Source organism: Pteropus medius, unplaced genomic scaffold (genome assembly GCF_902729225.1).
Source record: "Pteropus medius unplaced genomic scaffold, Ma_sr-lr_union100, whole genome shotgun sequence".
Classification (NCBI taxonomy): Eukaryota; Metazoa; Chordata; class Mammalia; order Chiroptera; family Pteropodidae; genus Pteropus; species Pteropus medius.
The window spans coordinates 13,275,175-13,295,377 of record NW_024349803.1 but is presented as its reverse complement, the minus strand read 5'-3'; the positions used below and the strand labels follow the sequence as shown (position 1 = coordinate 13,295,377).

General features: G+C 36.4%; 1 protein-coding gene across 2 annotated transcripts in view; it reads left to right on the top strand.

Moving 5' to 3' along the window:
- Positions 1 to 6,442: 6,442 nt before the first annotated feature.
- TFDP2 (transcription factor Dp-2) overlaps positions 6,443 to 20,203 on the top strand; it is a 145,361-nt gene continuing 131,600 nt past the window's right edge. For both annotated transcript variants that reach the window (XM_039837345.1, XM_039837344.1), the window contains exon 1: positions 6,443 to 6,576. The gene's annotated coding sequence lies outside the window, so the exon portion shown is untranslated. The remainder of the gene's footprint in view (positions 6,577 to 20,203) is intronic.

Sequence of the window (20,203 nt, the reverse complement as noted above, 5' to 3'; positions counted from 1 at the left end):
TAATTTGTTGTGAAAATATACTGTATTTTTAAATTTTTAGAAAGATTTAGAATGACTGGAGGAAAGATAATTTCAAATACTAACATGATAGAATTAGCCTAGGAGCTGTTAAAAATCTCTTCTGAAAATTATTTAGAATTATTTGGAAAACTACAATGAAACAGTGAATGATTGAGCTATACATAATATGTATTAAAGCCATTTTAATTTAGTGTTTCTCTGTTCATTGCTTTGGGTTCTCACGCATATATAGTGACATCTGTATGATGGAGGAATCAGTCAGACCATCGGGATTTCATTCTCTGACTGTAGAGGAGCCCATTATTACCTCTAAGCTCATAGTAGGAAACTTGAAGGATGATAAACATTGAGTTATTAGAAAAAAGGAAGAGGTTTGCTTTTGATTTTAGTTCAAAGTAACATTAGTCTAATGAGAAAGACAAGGAAGGGGGGCATTATGGAGACACATGGAGCTGATTTCCTGAAATTTGTCTATTTTATAGCAATATTTTTAAAGAATCTGGCTATGTAAAAGAAATTATAGGAAAAAAGAAATGAGGATGATATGGAGTAATAGTGAATTTTTTGTTATTTAGAAGAAGAACCTATTATTTAGAAACAGAACCTATTAAGAGGTGGAGATTGTAAGGCAAATACATTAAATTTGCTAAATTCCTCTTCTCCCTCCCCTATCACTTGAGCAAGAATATTAGCTACTAGATCCCAGGGAATTCTCTTATCATCTAACCATCCCACAGGGGCCCTCGTCTCATCTCTTACAAGAAGGCCTGTCTTTGTCCTTATCCCAGCTTCATCATCAAACACTGTCAAGAACTGAGAAAAATCTGAAATTGTACTCTACTTACAAATCAACAGGTTAGCCTCTCACAGTGGCAGAAGATATGAGACTCCTCAGTCAGAGATTAAGAACTTTAGTACTCTTGGCATAGCAAACATCAGGATCTTCATATTTGTATTGGTTCCCCTTGCCACTCAACTATTGTGTGGATTAGTCCAGGTTGATGCTGTACACACGGTGGGTCTGCGGTACAGCTGAGGAATCTCAAGCTTAAGAAACCTGAGTCTTTTGTAATGGACTGCAAGTAAACCTGCCCAGTGCTTGCTCCCAAGGAAAGTATTTTTATTATGTTGAACAGTAAACAAAACTGCCCTCAACTCTGGAGGGAGATGTTATCTCTATTCTACAACAAAAACCTCTGGTGCCTCTACTTACAAGATAAGCAGAAACGAGAGAGCCACGTAGAATTGTCTCCCAACAAGAATTCATTATCTTGAATGTAGTAATGGTTTTATGGGTAGACACATGTGTCAAAACTCATCAATATATTCACTTTAAATATGCATAGTTTATGTCAGTTTCACCTCAATACAACAAAAAGAAAAAAGTCTTGTTACTCAAGTAAGTTATTGGGACCAGTAGCCTCAGCTTCACCAGAGTGCTTTTCAGAAAAGCAGAATTTCAGGCCTCATTCCAGATCTACGGAATCAGAATCTATGTTTCAATAGGATCCCTCAGTCTTTATTTTTTTAAATTTTTTATTCTGAAATAATTTTAGACTTACAGAAAAGTTGTGAAAATAATACACGGAAGTCCCCCTTCATCCAGCCTCCCCTAAATAACATTTTACATCACTATAATACAATTACTGAAAACAGGAAATCCACATTTATGCAGTAGTAGTATCTAATCTACAGACCTCATTTGAATTTTGTTAGTTTTACAACTAACATCCTTTTTCTGGTCCAGGAGTCAATCCAGGGTCCCACAATGCATTTAATTTTCATGTCTCCTTAGTCTTCTGCAACCTGTGACAGACAGTTCTTCGGTCTTTCTTTTATGACCTTGACCTTTTTAAAGAATATTGGCAGTTATTTTATAGAATGTCCCTCAGTTTGGGTTGGTCTGATACCTTCTTGTGATTAGATTAAGGTTCTGAATTTTTGTTGGAAAACTGCAGAAGTGATGTGAACTTCTCAGTGCAGCTTATCAGGAAGGCACATCACCACGTGTTCTTACTGATGATGGTAACCTTGAATACTCAATTAAGGTGGTGTCTGCCAGGTTTTTCCATCGTATGGTTACTCTTTTCTACTTTGTAGTTAATAATCTTATGAGGAGATACTTTTAAACCATATAAATATCTTGTTTCCTATCTTTCACTCAGTAGTTTTAGCATCCATAGATGTGATTCCTGCTTACAACAATCACTCCTGTACTACTTGCCTAATCATGGTGATTTTCTATTTTCATTATTTCTTTACAATTATTCTTTGGGATTTTACTGTAAGGAAAAGCTGTCTCGCATTCTCCATTTATTATTCAATTATTTATATCAGAGTTGGTCACCTTTTGCCCTACTTCACACCCTCTTGGCCCACCGTTTTTTATTCCAGTTGTAGGAATCAGCGGCCCAGGTGTAATCTGACAGCATCTCACCTTCCCATAGTTCCTGTTTTCTGAGCTAGAATTTCTCTGCCTCCCAGCATAGAATACTCATTTGAATCCACTCTGTCATTTTCACCCATGGTCAAACCTAGAAGCGCTAGAGTTGATCCCAGTGGGGATGGGAGCCAGTGTATATTTATACAACTTCTTCCATTTCTTAAGTGGAGAGTTCTGAGCTCTGCTCTTTATAGTTCCTTGGAGAGTCTCCTGCATCATGAAGCCTCAATGGCCTCCAGCAGTGATCATCTCAGTAATATATCCTTGGATTAACTTTTCTTCCTTCATGCTGCACTCTACCTCACCCCTGCTACTGTTGTTTGGAATCATTTTCCAAAATGAACCACCTGCATATAAGAATTTGTCTCCGAGTGGGAAAGGAAAACAAAGATCTGTTGTGTATTACCAGTTGTTAAATATTTTGACTCCCACCCCTGTACATAACTAAGACCCTATGGAAACTTTCACATGTACAAAGAAGAGGTGTACAAGAATATTCAAAACAAAAGACTAAAAAATAAAGGTAGAAAACCCAAATGCCTATCAATAAGAGAATGGGTTATACAGATTTTGTTATTCTTATATCAGTGAAAATTAATTAACTACATCAAGACAGATGACCCTCAAACAAAATGTTGAGAAAAAATATAATTTGCAGATGAGTAATAAAGTTTGAATCCAAATATCTGTAGTTCAAAAACATGCAAAAGTAAGCAACATCTTGCTTGGTGTTGATTCTACTTTGCCCCATTAATGTTATTAAACTGCACATAATAGGATTGTTTCTGGAAGACAAGGCCTTGATTTAACACATTTTTTTTCTTAAGTGTTATTTCTTTTGTCAGTCACTGGATGGATTAGGTGTGAAAACAAGATACTTTTTTTTTAAAAAAAAAAAGTCATATCTGCAGCTGTCCAGACAATTATAGATGGTTTCATGTGATAAAAAGGTGTCACTAAGGTCCTTGTTACTCAAAGCGTGGTGTTTGATGAAGCAGTACCAGCTGGGAGCTTGTTGGAAGTGCAGACTACACCCTACCTCAGACCTACTGATTCAGAGTCTAAATTTTAATAAGCCCTCCAAATGTGCTGTGTACATTAAAGTTTTAGAGGCACTGGCCCATAAGTCCTATGAACTCCATCTGCAGAGAGCAGCATCCAGCACCAGGAAAGGCACAAACATGGAAATTCTTTAGGTTTAACTGTAACAAATCTGTCTCTTTTATGGCCCTCTCTTTGTTGGTCGTCATATTTACAAGTAGAGACTATTTATTTGTTCTTCTCTCTTCTTTCCAACTGTGCTGGGTGGTGGCAATCTAATCCATCCAATAAAAACTTATCAAACTTCTCTTAAGCACTGATAGTGAACAGGATGACAAGGCTCTGGACCTCAAGGAGCTTACAGTCTAACAGAACAAAGATACCAAATGAGTAATTATAAGCTTGATGAATGTTCGAAAGACAAATAGAATTTAATGGGAAAAGAGCTGGAGATGGAGAGTCAGAGGAAACTTTTCTGGAGAAAGTGTCGTTTAAGCTTATGAGAAAGCACATGTAGGTGAGGTGTGGGTGAACTGTGGGATTGTTATAAGCACAAGGAACACCCATGAACAGAGCTCTTTGGGTACTTATGTTCACATTTCCAATGCTTTACACTGTTCTTGGCATATAATAAGTGTTTGCTGAATCAATAAGTGTTCTGTCATGTTTCAGACATCTACTCTCTGGCACTGGAGACGGTGGAAGCTTTATTTTTCTTTTTGAAGGAAACAAGATCCCTTAATGGGGAAATAAGAAGGAAGAGAGAAAGCTGACTATTGTGCAAATTGCTAAATTGGAACTGTGAGTGGGAATGAAAAATTGATTTACATGAATTTTCCTCCCTGAAGCAACTTGACAATTTATTCTGTCCTGGAGAATTTTCAGTTTTTGGCTTCAAAACCAAGCTGTTCCTTATTCTGAATTTCTTGGCCTGCTGTGAAAATAGCATTTAGTGTCTTTTACAGCATATCCTGATTAGGTCATGGAAATTCACAGCTAGATCAAACTGGAAAACAGCTAGATCAAACACAGCTAGATCAAAATGGAAAATTTAGAACTTCCATTGCCCATTTTATTTTATGATGTTGGAAGGTGTTATGAAACATTGACTTTTAAATAATTTTTTTTAAAAGTAATAATTATCAAATGGTTATAATCGCCATCATTTAGTGAACACTTACTGTATGCATTACATAGCAAAATACTCATTAACTCTACAAGAGTGTAAGTTGAGTCATATGAAAATTGCCAAATATTAATAATTTCATGTTTCGGCTTAATATTATCTTCAGACACTCACCTTAGAACTTATAAAGAAGTTAGAGAATCCCTGATAGCCATTGTGTTACTCCAAAATTTAGTTTTTTCTTTTTAGATAAAGAGATCCTGAGAGAGTTATAGCTCCTTAATAACACCTCTTACCCACCTCAACCCCCTGCCCCTGACCTCTATTTGCCCATGCGCTATATTTGTCTACTTCTATTATGGTTGTTTACACATTGTGCTGCGGTGGTTTACAATCTGTCTCCCCTGCTAGACTGAATTTCTTGAGGGTAGAGGTTTTGTCTGTCTTGCTCATTTTTGTATCTTTGTGCTTAAAGTGTTTGAAAAGTATTTGTTACATTGAAACCTTAACATTTCTGTGTAAATTAAATAAATCTTATTGATTTATTACTGGACAATGTAAGGTCATCACTCCATTGGGATTTTGCATTTTAGAATCAGTCCCAAGTACTGCATTTGGCATTCTTAAACTCCTAGGACATTTTCTATGAACGATGACGCAGGAATTGTCTCTCCACCCTACCCCAGTGAAAGGTCCAAAGGTGCTCTCATCTCCCTACCTCCTTTGGGTATATATTTAAATGACACCTTTCCTACACCTTCACTGAGCACCCTACTTAACACAAGCCATGCCTCCAACATCTCTGCTTTTCCCCCTCATAGCACATATCAGCATGTAACATAGTTTACATTTTGCTTATTTCTTTTGCATATTAGTTTCCACTCCACTAGAATGTAAGCTCACATATGATTTTTCACGTAGGCACAGGATTAATAGACAAATGTTTTAATATTTAAATGGACAGGTATTTTGGGTATGGGCTGCCATTTTCTCTTCAACTTCCATGTGACATGTTGACCTGGCCTGGTTTGGATCTTATTTGCTTAGGTATTGAAGAACGCGAAATCTCAGTAGTCTCTAATCCATTGTCTGAATAATTACAGGAGGCCCCACACTTGGCCCCACACGTGGCCCCACAGTCACTCGTCCCCATTCCCCTTCTCGCTGATTCCTGGGGGCGACTCATCAATGGCCTGGGACCGAGATGTAACCGCCTGAGTGCCCCTCTTTCTAAGAGATGTAGTTTTCTTGCTTTCGGCCTGGGAGATGAGAGCAGATGGAAAAGTTAAGATTCCCACTGAAGCCCAGGGGAGTGGAGGAGGCGAAGGGCGTGTCCATAAATTTTAGGCCTTAGGTCTGCAAGTCCGCCCTGGAGGCGGCTGGGGAGCGAGATGGAGGGGTAACTGCAGAGGACCCACTGGGATTCTCTGCTGGGCAGCCCTGGGCTGGGGCAGAACGCTAGAGTTCCTGCCCCCTCACCTCAGAGTCCCCTCCTCTCTTTGGGAAGCCTGGGGGCGGGGTTTGTTTACTCCTTGCACGCACCGCGGGCCCGGCCAATCCGCGGGGAGCGGCGCCTTACGTCACTCATCCCGCGGGCCAACCGGCGCTCATCGTGCTGCTTCGCCGCCAAAGCTCGCGCGGGGGAAGCGGGGCAGTGGCTGGGCCGGGTGAGGGCGGACGGAGCCGCCAGCGATCCTGCTTGCGGCTGCCGCCGCTGCTCCGCACGCGGGGCGCGCCCTGACTCTTCTTTGGGCAGGCTCGAGGGCGCGCGCACGGTCGGCGTCCCGGGGCCTCGAACTCCAGGGTCTGGGCTGGGCAGGCCGCGGATCTCCCACTCCTGCCCCGAGGGTGAGCGGGTCGGGACCCGGCCGCCGCCACGCACCGGCGCCCTAGGCTTGGAAGAACAGCCCTGCGTGGCCGCCTCGTCCTCTGCAGCCGCGCGGCGGTAAGATCTGGGGCGCTGGCGCGGGCCAGTGTGCCGAGGGCCTCTAGACCTGGCCCGGCGTGCTCCTGGGCAGATTTCCCTCCCAGCGCCTCGGGGCCTCCGTGTCACCCCGAGTCCTATATGTTTATTCCCACGCGTTCTCCCAGGCCTTGCCGAGTAACCCGTGAGTGTCTGGAGGAGAGTGGGAAACCGGAGGGCGCCTCCCACCTCACGCCCACCCCACTGCAAATTGGGGGGGTGGGCAGCGTCCCTGAGTCACGCCTCGTGGAGGAGAGGAAGGGTTGCTTTCTATGTTCTCTGTTTCTTCGGGGGAGAAGAGTGGCTTTTAAGTCTGGTTTTCTGACTTTCCTCCTTTCATGACCACACGCTCCATCTGTCTCTACCAGATGTTTTTCAGAGTTCTAAAGCTTTGTGCGCTTGGAAGAACCTTATATCCCCCATAAAGGAACTTTTCTCTAAAGTAGAGGATTACTTTTTGGGCCCAGACTACTTCGAGAAATTCCAAAGAGCCAAGGTCCCTTTGCACAGAAAATACAAAGGTTTTTGTAGGATCTCGCAGAGAGATCAGCTAAGTGCATGAGCACTCAGCCTCTGGTACCAGCTTGTTACCTTGAATTGTCAGGTCTCAGTTTCTTCATCTGTATAATAGTACTGTCTGCCTATTCAGAGTGTTGCGAGAAGTAAATGGACTAATCTGTGGAACGCATTTAGAACAAAGCTCACGATTTATTAAGTGTCCTGCATGAGTTAGACATTTTTATTATTGATAACCATGAATGCTGGTTCAGAAAAGTTCCTTCTACTGTTTATCTTTTAATATTGAAAGAGTTAACAGTCTCATTCCTTTCCGTATTCACTGCTGAAGCTCCCTTTGAGCCTTTGAATACTTTGCTCTTCCTCATTCTATCTCAGAGGGCTCAGACCCTGTCCCACTTACTTGCTCTCTTTTTAGTAAGTCAGTAGTTCATTATCTTCCTTACCCTTTCTCCCCCAAACCTTAGTTTCGTATTTTTTCGTTTGACTTCTACAGCCAATTTTTTCTGGGCCACTTTCCTTTTCTCTTAATGGCTTGAAATCGTCTTCACCTAATAAATAGTTATTCATCTGTCCTCCATACAGTGTAATCATGACCTTTGTTCAAAATTAAATAGAAAATAATTTAGCTGATCTGATAGTGCATGTTGCCTTTCCATTTCATCGGTTAGCCTGTAATTTAGCTGAAGCTTTATCACTATCCTATTACTATAATAAATCTTTAATTGCAGTGTCCATTCTCAAGTAGCACCAAGGAGAAAAATCAAATGCCTAGAGCCTGGATTCTGTCATAATGTGTATTGGCTCTCAGTGCATTTGCTATTAGAACATCTTGTGCCTGGAACTAGAGTCTAGTCTAATAGCAGACATGGTGTCTGTAGCACCGTTCTGGCAGGACAGTTGCAGTTCCGGCAATGTGGCGCTTGTACTGTTAATAAAGGCTCAAGACTTATCAAACCCTTAACTTTTGAATTCTCCTTATTTCTAGTTGTTTAAGAGAGAAAATAGATTTTTCAAGTATGTAATACTTTAATTATCATTTTGTGATCATGTAACTTTCCCCCCAACTCTTGTTGTCCACTGGCACCCTCAGATTTTTCCTTTGCAGCCCAGATTCTTAACTGAGTTATGTCCTCTCAATACAACTTGAAATTGGTTGTACAGATGTGTTTATACTTAATGTGGAAAGCATTTGTGGATGAAAATTATGCACTAAAACATACCCTAAACGATTCAAAGATTGCTTTTTGTAGTTAGGAATTGAAATGTGAATATACATTTTTTTTTTTTTAACATGATAGACTGGCTTTGTTTTCTTGCTGTTCATAGTTTATGTTTTATACATAATACATGAGTTAATTTATATTTACATAGCATTTCACCTTTTAAAGCCCTTTTAGATATATGAAAGTTTTTAGGTCATGGTGAAGAGACAGACTAAGCCAAAATTAATTCATGGCAAGTGAATTAGAATGGAAGTATTCTGACTTCTAGTCCATTTGGTCTGTCAGCCTTAACAGTTAACGAGGAACAAAGGATGGAAACAGAGTTTAAGATGAAGTTTTAAAAGTAGAGGGGGGACTTTCTAATTTGGCCTTTAAATATTAGGTATTGAGTAATATATTAGCATTTTATTTTTTATCTTTAAACTTAGGCATATTTCTTTTAAATGTTAAATTATAAGCCTTTCTACCTATGAATTTATAGTCTGTTTATAGTGTCACTTGACAAACTTTTTTTTGACTGTCGGCATATTTAAACTCTTTTTGTAATATGTATCATAGTGTATCTCAAAAGAACTGAGAGTTTTTTTAGATCATAGAATTTTAAATTGTAATGAATTGTATTTTATTTATTTGTTTGTTTGTTTGTTTTAGGCAAGGTAACCCTTTGTTGACCTCAGAGATTGCAAGGACCTTGTGTCATCTTACAATCTCTTATTTTTTTCTTTTCTACGCCTATAGCACCTGGTTTTCCTAAGTGGTCTCCCATCCAAGTACTAACCAGGCCCGACCCTGCTTAGCTTCTGTAATGAATTTTAAAGGTTATTAAATGTATTCACCTCTTCATTCTTGGCCTTTTCATTTTAATCTAGGATACATGACTCTAGGGGTGGAGCATGAGTAGATTTAAAAGTAGACTTTCGAACTGTTGGAAATTTATGCAAAATTTCATGCATTTGTATATTTTTCTGGAGAGAAGATTTGTAGTTTCATAATTTCTATGGGGAAGATATTTGGACAACTAATTTTTATAAATTATTTCTTTACTAAATTAGAAGTTATACAGGTTCTAGTACTGACTTTTCTATATGTGGGTTTTCAGATAATCGAAGATACTTAAATTCCACTGATTCATTTTTTCTCTAGACATAATATTCTCAGTCTTTAATTTCTTCTAATGATTTTGTTTTGATTTGTGGATTTGCTTCAGTTTATCCATATTCTTTTTCAAAGTGTGATACTCAAAATTAGATATTAACCAGTAGAGGAGACCATAAGTTATCTCTCTGCTTTTAAAGCATATACTTTAAGATTAAGAGCAGACCTGCTTCTTTGACAACCGTATCTCACTCTTAATGCATAATAATGTCCTAGTTAAGAAGACGAACTCTGGGGCTAGCCTGCTTGGTTTTAAATCCTGGTTCTACAATCTATTAGCTGGGTGACCTTAAGTAAATTATGTAAACATTTTGGGCCTCAGTTTTCTCCTCTGTAATATGGGGCTTATAATAGCACCTATCTCATGGGGTTGTTATAAAGAATAAATGAACACATACATGTAAAGCATTTAGAATGGTCCCTGGTATTTAAGTGCTATATACATTACCTGTTATTATTGATTTTGTAATCAGCTAAAATTCTTGAGTCATTTTGTCCATGCTCTCCAATTCTTTAATAGAATATTTTTTGGTAGGACTTTACATTTATCTGTATTAAATTTATCTTGTCAGATTGGTTCCTGTCTGTTGACTTTGTAGATGTAAGAATGTCCAAACCTCTAGAGAATTTTTATAAAAATTTATTTGAGTCAAACAGAGGATATGCCTAGAAGCAAGATCTCAAGAGACAGAAAAATGTTTCCCAGAATGACAGTTTTCAGCTTCTTTTATGCATTTGGAATTAAGGAGGGAAGGAAGGAAGATTACGTGAAGATGGGAAGAAAGCAAAGTGGAGATTGGGTTACAGGATAATTAACAAGATTATGTGCTCTCTTGAGGGTGGTTTCACTTGAGGGGTTTGAAAAGAGGCATTTCAAAGGTGTGTTAACCTAGATGCACAGAAACAATGGGCAGGGCTCATTTAAGGCAAAGATAAACCTTTTGCTAAAGAAGTTATATGCCTAGGAAGTGACTACTCACCATGACCTGCCCATTTGGGAATTTGTGGTCAGATCACCTTATGAAGTTACTTTGTGTAGAACACCTTTTACATCCACAACTTAAAAACAAAATCCTGATTTGGTCATCCAATAAATAGGCATATTTATTTGTCCATAGATTTGATAAACTAAGTTTGATAAGGCTGACATTTCCTTCATGTAAATCTTATTAAAATGTTGAGTAGATAGGACTAAGAACAGAGCTCTTGCCTTGCTAGAGAGTTCTTTTAAGGTTAATTTAAGAAAAAAAAAAAAACTTTGGTTCAAGTTCTTCAGCCAATTAGAAATCCAGCTAATTTATTATTAGCCATCTCAAATATTTCTAAGTTTTCACAAGGAATAAATATGTAAGGAACTTTAACAATTGCCTTCCTAAAACCCAGATACTTTTCTATACTAAATTTTAAGAATCCTGCCAGTTCAATAACTGTCAGGAAAAGAGCATTAATCTGTCATTACTTGTCCTTAATTTGTCCTTAATGAGACTATACTGGTTTCCAGGAGCATATGTTGTTGGTTAGTACTTTTTCTGTGTTCAGCAACTTCTCTCAGTAATGATTGTAGAATCTTGTCTAGAGTTACATTTAACTTCACATCACTGGTAGAATCCCCTTTCTCTTATTCTTAACAGCAGTACAATTTTTTCCTGGTTTAGTCTTCTAGCAACCTCTCATTCTCCATAGTTGCTGAGCAATTGCCAACAGCTGCACGGTAATTTCATCTAGAGCTCTATACTCTGTTAAAGGTTTACTTAGAGCAGTTAATCTCTTAAATCTTCTCATCCATATTGAGCTTTGGTTTCAATTAATTCATTGATTATATTTATCAAATGCTCATTTGGGACAGGACACCAATGCTCATTTCACCCCATCCAATCTGAAGAGAACTTTTCTTGATAGAGATGCCTAAAGCACAAAGGTAATCCACATCCATTTTTGCATTCCTACTGTTACCATGAACAACAGTCCAGACCTCCCTTCTTTCCTAGGCTACAATAATAGATAGCTTCTTATTGACCTTCCTTCCAATCTTTTTCTGTCTCCAATCTTTAAGCATTGCAGCCAGAGTCATCTTCTTTTTTAAAATGCATGTGTCTCTTTTAAGTCTTTTCTTCCCCATTTGAATAATCTGTAATGATCTAATTAGATTTTTATTTTGAGTACTTTTCATCTCCCTTATTGTTTTCTGTTTATTATCCTTTTAAATTCAAGTCCCGCCCCCTACTTTTTTTTTTTTTAATCTTCCTTGTTTTTAAGGGATGATATGAACTATCAGCCAGATAGTAGGCTTGGAGAACTGGTCTTTGGGTGAGTCACTTAGCAGACAAATATGGAAGGCTTACTGTGTTACAGACACTGCGTGAGGCACTGAGTTGACAAAGGGACATGACATAGCTTCAGCCCTTAAAAAATTCTAAATGTAGGGAAAGAATAGGGGGAAGTAGTTTAGGGAAGCAAAAATCTTTTTTTTTAATACTCAAAAACATAAGTTTATTTAACAGATTCCTTTTTACTTTAAAAAGAGCCAAGTATGTTGTTATTGAAGAATGAGTTAGTTAAAATGACTAATTCAGTTCTATTTACGTTAAATCAAATTGTAAGATAACAAACATATAAATGTGGGGAAATGGTATGAATTTAAAAAGTGCCAAAATGTTTAATCAAAACTGGAAGCACTAACTTCTTTTTTACAGTCCACTCAATCTATTAAAGTTTCCCTTCACAGCATCATTGAAATTGTGGTGTGATATAAAACTACCTATAAAAGAGAAGGGTTTATTAAATGCTATTCAAAGGCGGAAGAGAGGAAAGGAGGGAGAGAGGATGATAAACAATTGCTATAAGAACATATGTAACTAACAAATGGTCAATAAAGTGATTTTTAGGTTAACAAAAGTTCGGAAAAACTATCAGATAAATAATTCTGCACTAATTGATACATTTCTAGTTCTAAAGTCTTTACAAGTAGGAAAACATTTCAAGCATAATGACTATATATTTTTAAGTTGAACAAACCAGTGTTCAAAAGTAACAATACATTATCTGCAAGCATTCTAAGAAACATAAACTGAAATTCTGCGAAAAATTCTATCATATATGACAAGCAATAGAATACTTGCTGATATATTCTGTTTATAATTTTGCCATTAAATTCATGCTATCCAAGACATTATACTATATCACAGTTGCTGTAAAAATTACTAAATATAGATCTTGAAAGAAAATAATATGTGGAAGATAACAGTAATGGTCAGGAAAATTATTTTAGAAAGGTTTTCCAAGAGAACTTAATTACTTTGGATCTTGATAAGCTTGTTCGAAAAGACTTTAGATCAGTTTTTCAAATACAGACTTTCGTAAGAGAATTATTTTGGTTGGGAAAGGGGAGAATAAGAGCAGCTTAAATTCTTATCTAAAAAAGACCAATTACAGTATTTCCTTGGAAAAAGAATCACAAACCTTTTTGATCTCTTGAAATCTTTGTGCTGCCATAATAAAAGCTTTAGGCAGAATATATGTCAGACAATGAAGATAACTTATTAAACATTTCAAAACTGTAAAAATGAAGAAGCAAAATGCAAAGAGAATCACCTCATTTCAATAAAAGTACCAAAATGCTAATCATTATTCAGAGGTTTTTGTCTTTTTTTTTTTTTAACTGACATGTTTAGTGAAGCTCTGAAATAACTGGAGTAGATGCAGCTGTTCAGATTTCAAATATAAGACGTTCATGGTTTCTATAGAGGTATTCTTTCAAGTTTTCAGCTTTTCAGAGCTGGAACTCAGCGAGACAACTGTGAATGAGCAGGATTACTGTGGAAACAAGTAATGCAAAAATGTCGTCAAAGAAAAATTCAATACTGAAATTAGTTCACCGCTATTATTGAGTTATTTTTAACCTAGAAAACACTGTAGCATACATTTTCATTAGGAGGTACCAGTATTTATTTAGATGTTGGAAAATGTTGGATTCATTTCTAATTCACATCAGAATGATTTTAGGTCTATTAGTAATAACCTCTTCCAGTGACCTTGGCAAATTTGAGGAGACTTGCTAACTTAATTAGTAAACTAGTTAACACAGTGTAAAAGCAACTAAATGTTTTTTGGGTTTTTTTTTAATTAATGAGTGCTCTCTGAAAGAACTACAAAAAAGTATGCCTTCTTCCCAAGTCAAATTATTTTCTTCTATTGTTATTGTATCAGACCCAATAGTATTCTTGGGATAATTTGGACTATCAGGTACTACGACTCTGAGAAAGATCTGTTCTGAGTTATTAGTTTTCTAAGCTAGTTGAATTTACACTCTAGAGAAAGAGTTCAAGACAATTGGATTTCCTTTCTTGACATAAGTGACATAAAAGAAGAATAAATTTCAAGAAGCTGAAACACTAATCAAAAGCATGTGAAACTTTTAATGTAAAAGAAACTTTTAATGTAAAAGAAAGGACTTTTTAGAAGGGGGTCACTACATACAAAATCCTTCTTCCCCATAACAAAGAAATTCTGAGATGAGAGAGATCATAGTAAGTAAGGAAAATAAGAAATTATACTAATATAAGCAGCTCATTGAAAAAAAGTGGTATCATTTACAAGGCTGTTTTTCTATAACCCATGAAATGTAAAAAAAAAAAACCCAAAAACATATTTTCAGGATTAAGTAACAAGATATTCATAGTATGAGAAATTTGTATTCATTGTGAATTTCTAATGGCTTACTTCACCCAACATCTACTATGTGATAAGGATCTCAATTAATCCTCCTTCCCCAAAAGTGTATGACATAGTTTTTATGTTTGTTTGTTTGTTTATTTGTTAATAAATGACATAAGTTGCTTTTCTGGGATCAGAAAGACGGTAATGGCAGAGCTAGGGCTCAAACATGAATTGACCGTATGACTAGTTCTAGCCACTCTACTGTATCGCCTTGCTAAAATATTGTCCGAAGACTTCAACATTCATGCAAGAATCCGAAAGTCTTTAGAGCTTCTTCTTAGTTGGGTCTTTCTAGTGTAGTTTCTGTTTTTTCTAGTGTGCTGTGAATTCATCCAAATGTAAGTAAGTGACTTGAAAACTAGTCGTTTTTTTTTTTTTTGATCATTTTTTCACTAGCGTCACTGTTTACTGTAATTTAAAAAATAAAGCATTTCTGTGTAATGTTGTATGTGGTATCTTAAGTTGAACTGTATTTCAGTTAATTGGTTAAATCATGCTTATGAGTTGTGTGAATCTATTATACTGCCTGGTTTACTCTGAATAGAAACAAGTATAGACTTAAAATGTTAATCTGACGCCTTTGTAACAAATATTTTTATTTTATTGTAAGGCCTATATTAAGTGCTACATGTCCTTTTGACTTGTTCAAAAATTAAATATGTGTAGACTAAAAGAAAAATGGGTATAATGAAATGATGTCAAATCTTTAAGCTGTGTTGAAAGAAGAGACAAAGGCTAAAACTGTTGCAAAAAGTAAAAAGAATAAAAATATACTAACAGATAATAGTGGCAATGCTTATTGTTAGAGTGGAGCACTATTTATTTCATAGTCAAAGATGCTGTGCCTAAATAATGCTGTTATCAGCAGGGATGTGCATATCTCTGGTAAATTGAATATACAATAAGAAAATAAGTATATTCAGAAATAAGAATGATGGTACATATCTTGTTATCCAAGTGGAGAATATGGCACACAAAGGTTTTTATTTCTCTTCACCTTTAACTCTAGGTGTATATTGAAGCAGTCTAACAAACAGCTCAGTGGAGCTCAGACTGTCTTTGTCTGTCTTTCTGTCTGTCTGTCTGTCTGAGTAGCAAAAGCCTCTAACTTAATTCTTTTTCCCATTTGTGTAAAATTCACTCCAGTATTTCACCCTGGAAAGAAACAATTTGACTCAGATTGGCCTCGAGTGGAAACAGAACTATTACATTAATTTGACTTATTAATATATGTAAAACTTTTTCTGATTGTTTTTTTTATCATCTTAACTACTGTAAGAGTAGAGTAATTCTCAGCCCACCATCTAGGTATTTATTAGGCCTCCTATAATAAAAGGCAGAATATGAAGGAATTTTTCATATCGTGACTAATAGCAACTTTGATGAATTTTGCATGGTTAATCTACATCTGTCTTTAAGTAACCAGTCTTTATTAAAATTTTTATGTCCAATAAAAATTTACATTTTACATTTTCTAGTGCTTAGTGTGTGTGAATCATTGTGTCTGATATTCCCCATTAAGACAATCCCTACTCTTAGTCTTAGCTCTTGGTTATCTTGCACAAATCCCACATTTCCTCAAGAGGAACGTAGATCAGGTGCTAAGGATGAGGAAATAAGGCCAGGTGTGTTTTCTGGATTCCTTTGGGCATAGGGTCTCCTGTTTGCCTTTTTAACTGCTTGTATTAATATTCAGCTATTACCAATTTTGAAATTTTCTAAAAGAAAAGCCTGCCTCATATTTTTAGTCCCATTCTCCAGAGGTAAAACTATGTTTTTAAAAATGCATTTTATTGACGAATGATAGATTTAAAAATTGCACTTAATTTTTACTAACTAAATAATATCTGTGTAACCAGCACCCTAGATCCAGAAACAGACTATTACCAGCACCCCAATGTCCCTTTCCAGTCATGAACCTCTCTTCTCCAAGGGAGCTAGTCTGACTTTTAACAGCGTGAATTGGCAAAATCACCTTTAACCACATCTACTTTTAGTTCTTTTGATGGTTATCACTCTTAATGCTATAATTACTGTGCTATTTTTTTTAAAAAAATTTATTTCAAACGAATTTTTGAATTACAGGAAGTTTGCAAAAGTCGTATGGAGTTTAATTATATCCCTCAGCCCATTTCTCCTAATGTTAACATTTTATATAACCAGAGTGTAATTATCAAGAGCAAGAAATTAACATTGGTACAGTATTATTGACTGAACTCAGACCTTGTTTGAATTGCACCGGTTTTTTCACTAATGACACTTTTCTGTTCCAGGATTCTATTCAGGATCCCACATTGCATTTAGTTGTTATCTCTCATTAGTCATCTCTATTCTCTTAACAGCCTTCAATTTTTCTTTATTGTATGACTTTGTGCTGATCATATATGTTTCAGAATGTCCCTCTCTTTGAGTTTGTCCATTGTCTCTGATTGGAGCACATTATGCATTTTTGGTAAAAATGTCACAAAAAATGATGTTAAGTCTTTCTGTTTTCACAGGGCATCATATCAAGGGGTTCATCATGTCATTATATTTTATCATTGATGATACTTAACCTTTGTCACTGGCTAAGTAGATGGCAGCCTGGTTTCATTTTTTTTACATCTGGATTTCAAATCATTTTAGAATTTATTCTTGTGTGTGGTGTCGGATAACGGATCTGATTTTATCTTTTTCAAAATGACTACCCAGCACCATTTATTAAAAAGTCCATCTTTTCAATTGATACAGAAAAGCACTTGACAAAATCCAACACCCTTTCATGGTAAAAACACTCAGTAAACTGGGAGTAGAAAGATACTACCTCAATATAATAAAGGTCATATGTGAAAAGCCCACAGCTAACATTATACTCAATGATGAAAGACTGAAAGCTTTTCTTCTAAGTTCAAGAATAAGACAAAGATGTTCACGTTCACTACTTCTAGTTAGCACAGTACTGAAAGTCTTAGCCAGAGCAATTACACAAGAAAAGGAAAAGGCATCCTAATTGGAAAGGAAGAACTAAAATTATCTCTATTTACAGACAGTATGATCTCATATGTAAAAATCCTAAAGATTCTACACACACAAACCTGTTAAAACTAATTCAGCAAAGTTAAAATATATATATAAAAAAAAAGTTGCATTTCTATTCACTAACATAATGAACAATCTGAAAAGTAAGAAAACAATTCCATTTAGGATATCATGAAAAAAATAAAATACTTAGGCGTAAACTTAACCAAGGAAGCAAAATGCTGGTACACTGAAAACTATAAAATATTGCTGAAGGAAGTTTAAAGAAGACAAATAAATGGACAACCTGTATCCGTGGATTGGAAGACAATATTGTTAAAATGTCAATACTACACACAGTGATACACAGATTCAATAAAATCCTTATCAAAATCCCAGTGATGTTTTTTTGCAGAAACAGGTAAATCTATCTTAAAATTCATATAGCATCCCAAATAGCCAAAACGATGTTGAAAGAGAAGAACAAAGCTTGGGGACGCATACTTCCCAATTTCAGTTCTTATTACAAAGCTATAGTAATCAACCTGTGGTACTAACATAAAGACAGATATATACATCAGTGGAATATAATAACCCAGAATAAACCCTAGCATATATGGGCAAATGATTTTTGACGAGGGTGCCAAGACCATTCAATGGAGAAAGGACAATCTTTTCAACAAATGGTGTTGGGGAAACTGAATATCCACGTGAAAAAGAATGAAGTTGGACCTTACTTGATACCGTATACAAAAATTAACTCAAAATGAATCAACGACCTAAACTTTAAGAGCTAAAACTATAGAACTCTTAGAAAAAAAACAGGAGGAAACTTACATTGGAATTGAAGTCCTATTTGTCATTATTTTCTTTTGTTGCTTGTACCTTTGGTGTCATTCTCTGCCTGCTCTTAAGATTTCTTTATTTTTAGTGTTTTGCTGTATTTGGTGAGTTGTTTTCGTTTTGTTTTTTTAATTGGAGGTTATTGTGATATCTGAATATGAGGATTTTTAGGAGGTCCTCTTTCCCTCTAGTTTCCAAAGTCTAGAGATGGATAGAGACATTTTCCTGTCTTGTCTTCACTGGTGGCTGATTTCTGCCCCCCTCTTAATCCATGCTTTCAGTGAGAAAGTGTGAAAAGGAGTGGGAACCTCAGTTCCACTCTTCATGTGGTTTCCAAGGCCTTATCTCTTGTCACTTTAAAGCCATTAAAAGCCAAAAGTTTTGGTTATTTATATTGACACATTCCTCCACAGCAGCTGAAAGCTTTGTCTTGTGAGCTCAGCATTTGAGAGACTATTTAATTTATCCAAGAATTCTAGATGTTTCATTAAGGAACAGTTTACACATCATTTAGTTCACTATGTTGCCAGAAATAAAATTGTCATTTTTTAGTATAATTTCCTTCCCTTTTTCCTCTTTTCCTTTTCTGGAATTTCTTTTTAGTTGAACATTCTTGATTGGTATTCTAATCTTTTTCCAATTTTTAAGAAACTTTTCTGCTTTGTGAGATATTGTCTGTCCTTCCTTTGCTTTCTCTCCCCCCCCAACTTCCTCTTTTCTTTTTTTCTTTCTCTTTTATTGATTAATTCGATCTATCCTTTGTTGTTAATTTGGTCTCTTCATTTCATGTTAGAGGCTCTCTTTTGTTCGGTAAACTTTGGCTACCTGTTCAGATTAAAGAGTGAGGCAGTAAAAGCTGAGTAAAAACTGTCCATGGAGAGCTGTTAACTGCAAGTTTTTAAAAATTATTTTTAAAATTTTAAATTACAGTCGACATTGACTATTATACTAGTTTCAGGTGTACAGAATAGTGGTTAGACATTTATATAGCATACAAAATGATTCCCCCTAGTAAGTCTTAGTACCCACCTGGCACCATACATAGTGATTACAATATTATTGAGTATATTCCCCAGGCTGTATTTTACATCTCTGTGACTATTTTGTAACTGCCAATTTGAATTTTTAAATGCCTTCACCTTTTTCACCCAGCTCCCCAGTCTTCCTCCCATCTGGCAACCATCAGTTTGTTCTCTGTATCTATGTGTTTCTTTAACTGCAAGTCCTAACACAGGGTGATTGAGTGATCATAGGTCTTTCCTCTTGGGTCGGATTCCCGATGGAGGAATCGCCTAGTCTCCTGCTTGATTGGTCTCTTCTGGGGAAGAGAGGTGAGGTCCACTGTTCAGAATGTAAATCTTCATTTCATCTCTTTGTGGTATGACACAACCCCTGTGCGTACCTGGTTTCTACATCCTGTCTGGTTTAGTGTCTTAAGAAAGTAAACCACTTATCTCTTGCTGGGGTGCAGAAGAGGCAGTTTCTTGGCTACACGATAAGGCTTCTGGGTGAAGAACTGTTCCTTGTTCAAACTTCAACCAATATTCCTATTTTCAGTCTCAAACCCTGCCTTCAGATTCTTAAGCCTTCCTTTTGTGCTTGCTTTCATGGTTTTATACACACACCCACCCTCACATGTATGGGTTTGGCTTCTTTTGTTTTAGCAAGCCAACTACTATTCAGCAATCTTCTGTCTTCAAAATGCTTTATTTATGTCTCTCATCAGCTTTTGCCTCCTTTCATGTTGTATAAATGTATGTATGTTTTTGATGTAATACATTTTAATTGTTATAAATTCAAGAATTTCTTCTGTCTTCCTTTTCCACTAATGTTTATTTTAGTTTCACCTCATGGAGAAGAGTAGATGGATAGGTAAATATAGGAAGGAATGTAGAAGGGCGACAAGAGAGACAAAGAAGAAAAACAGGTTCCTTGTTAACAAAGGATGGGAGGCTTAGGTTTTGGTACCAGTGAAACTTTAATGAAGTAATATCGCCATCTTCTGGCTTTTTAAAAACTGTTACTTGAATTTTATCTGAGAGTTCCACATGTAGCCAGCTTGCATTGTGTGTCTAAATAGATTTAATGAATTTGGTCTCGTTTACTTGTCTATGTCTTTTCAAGCTCCCCAATAGAAGAGTCTATCTAAAATATTA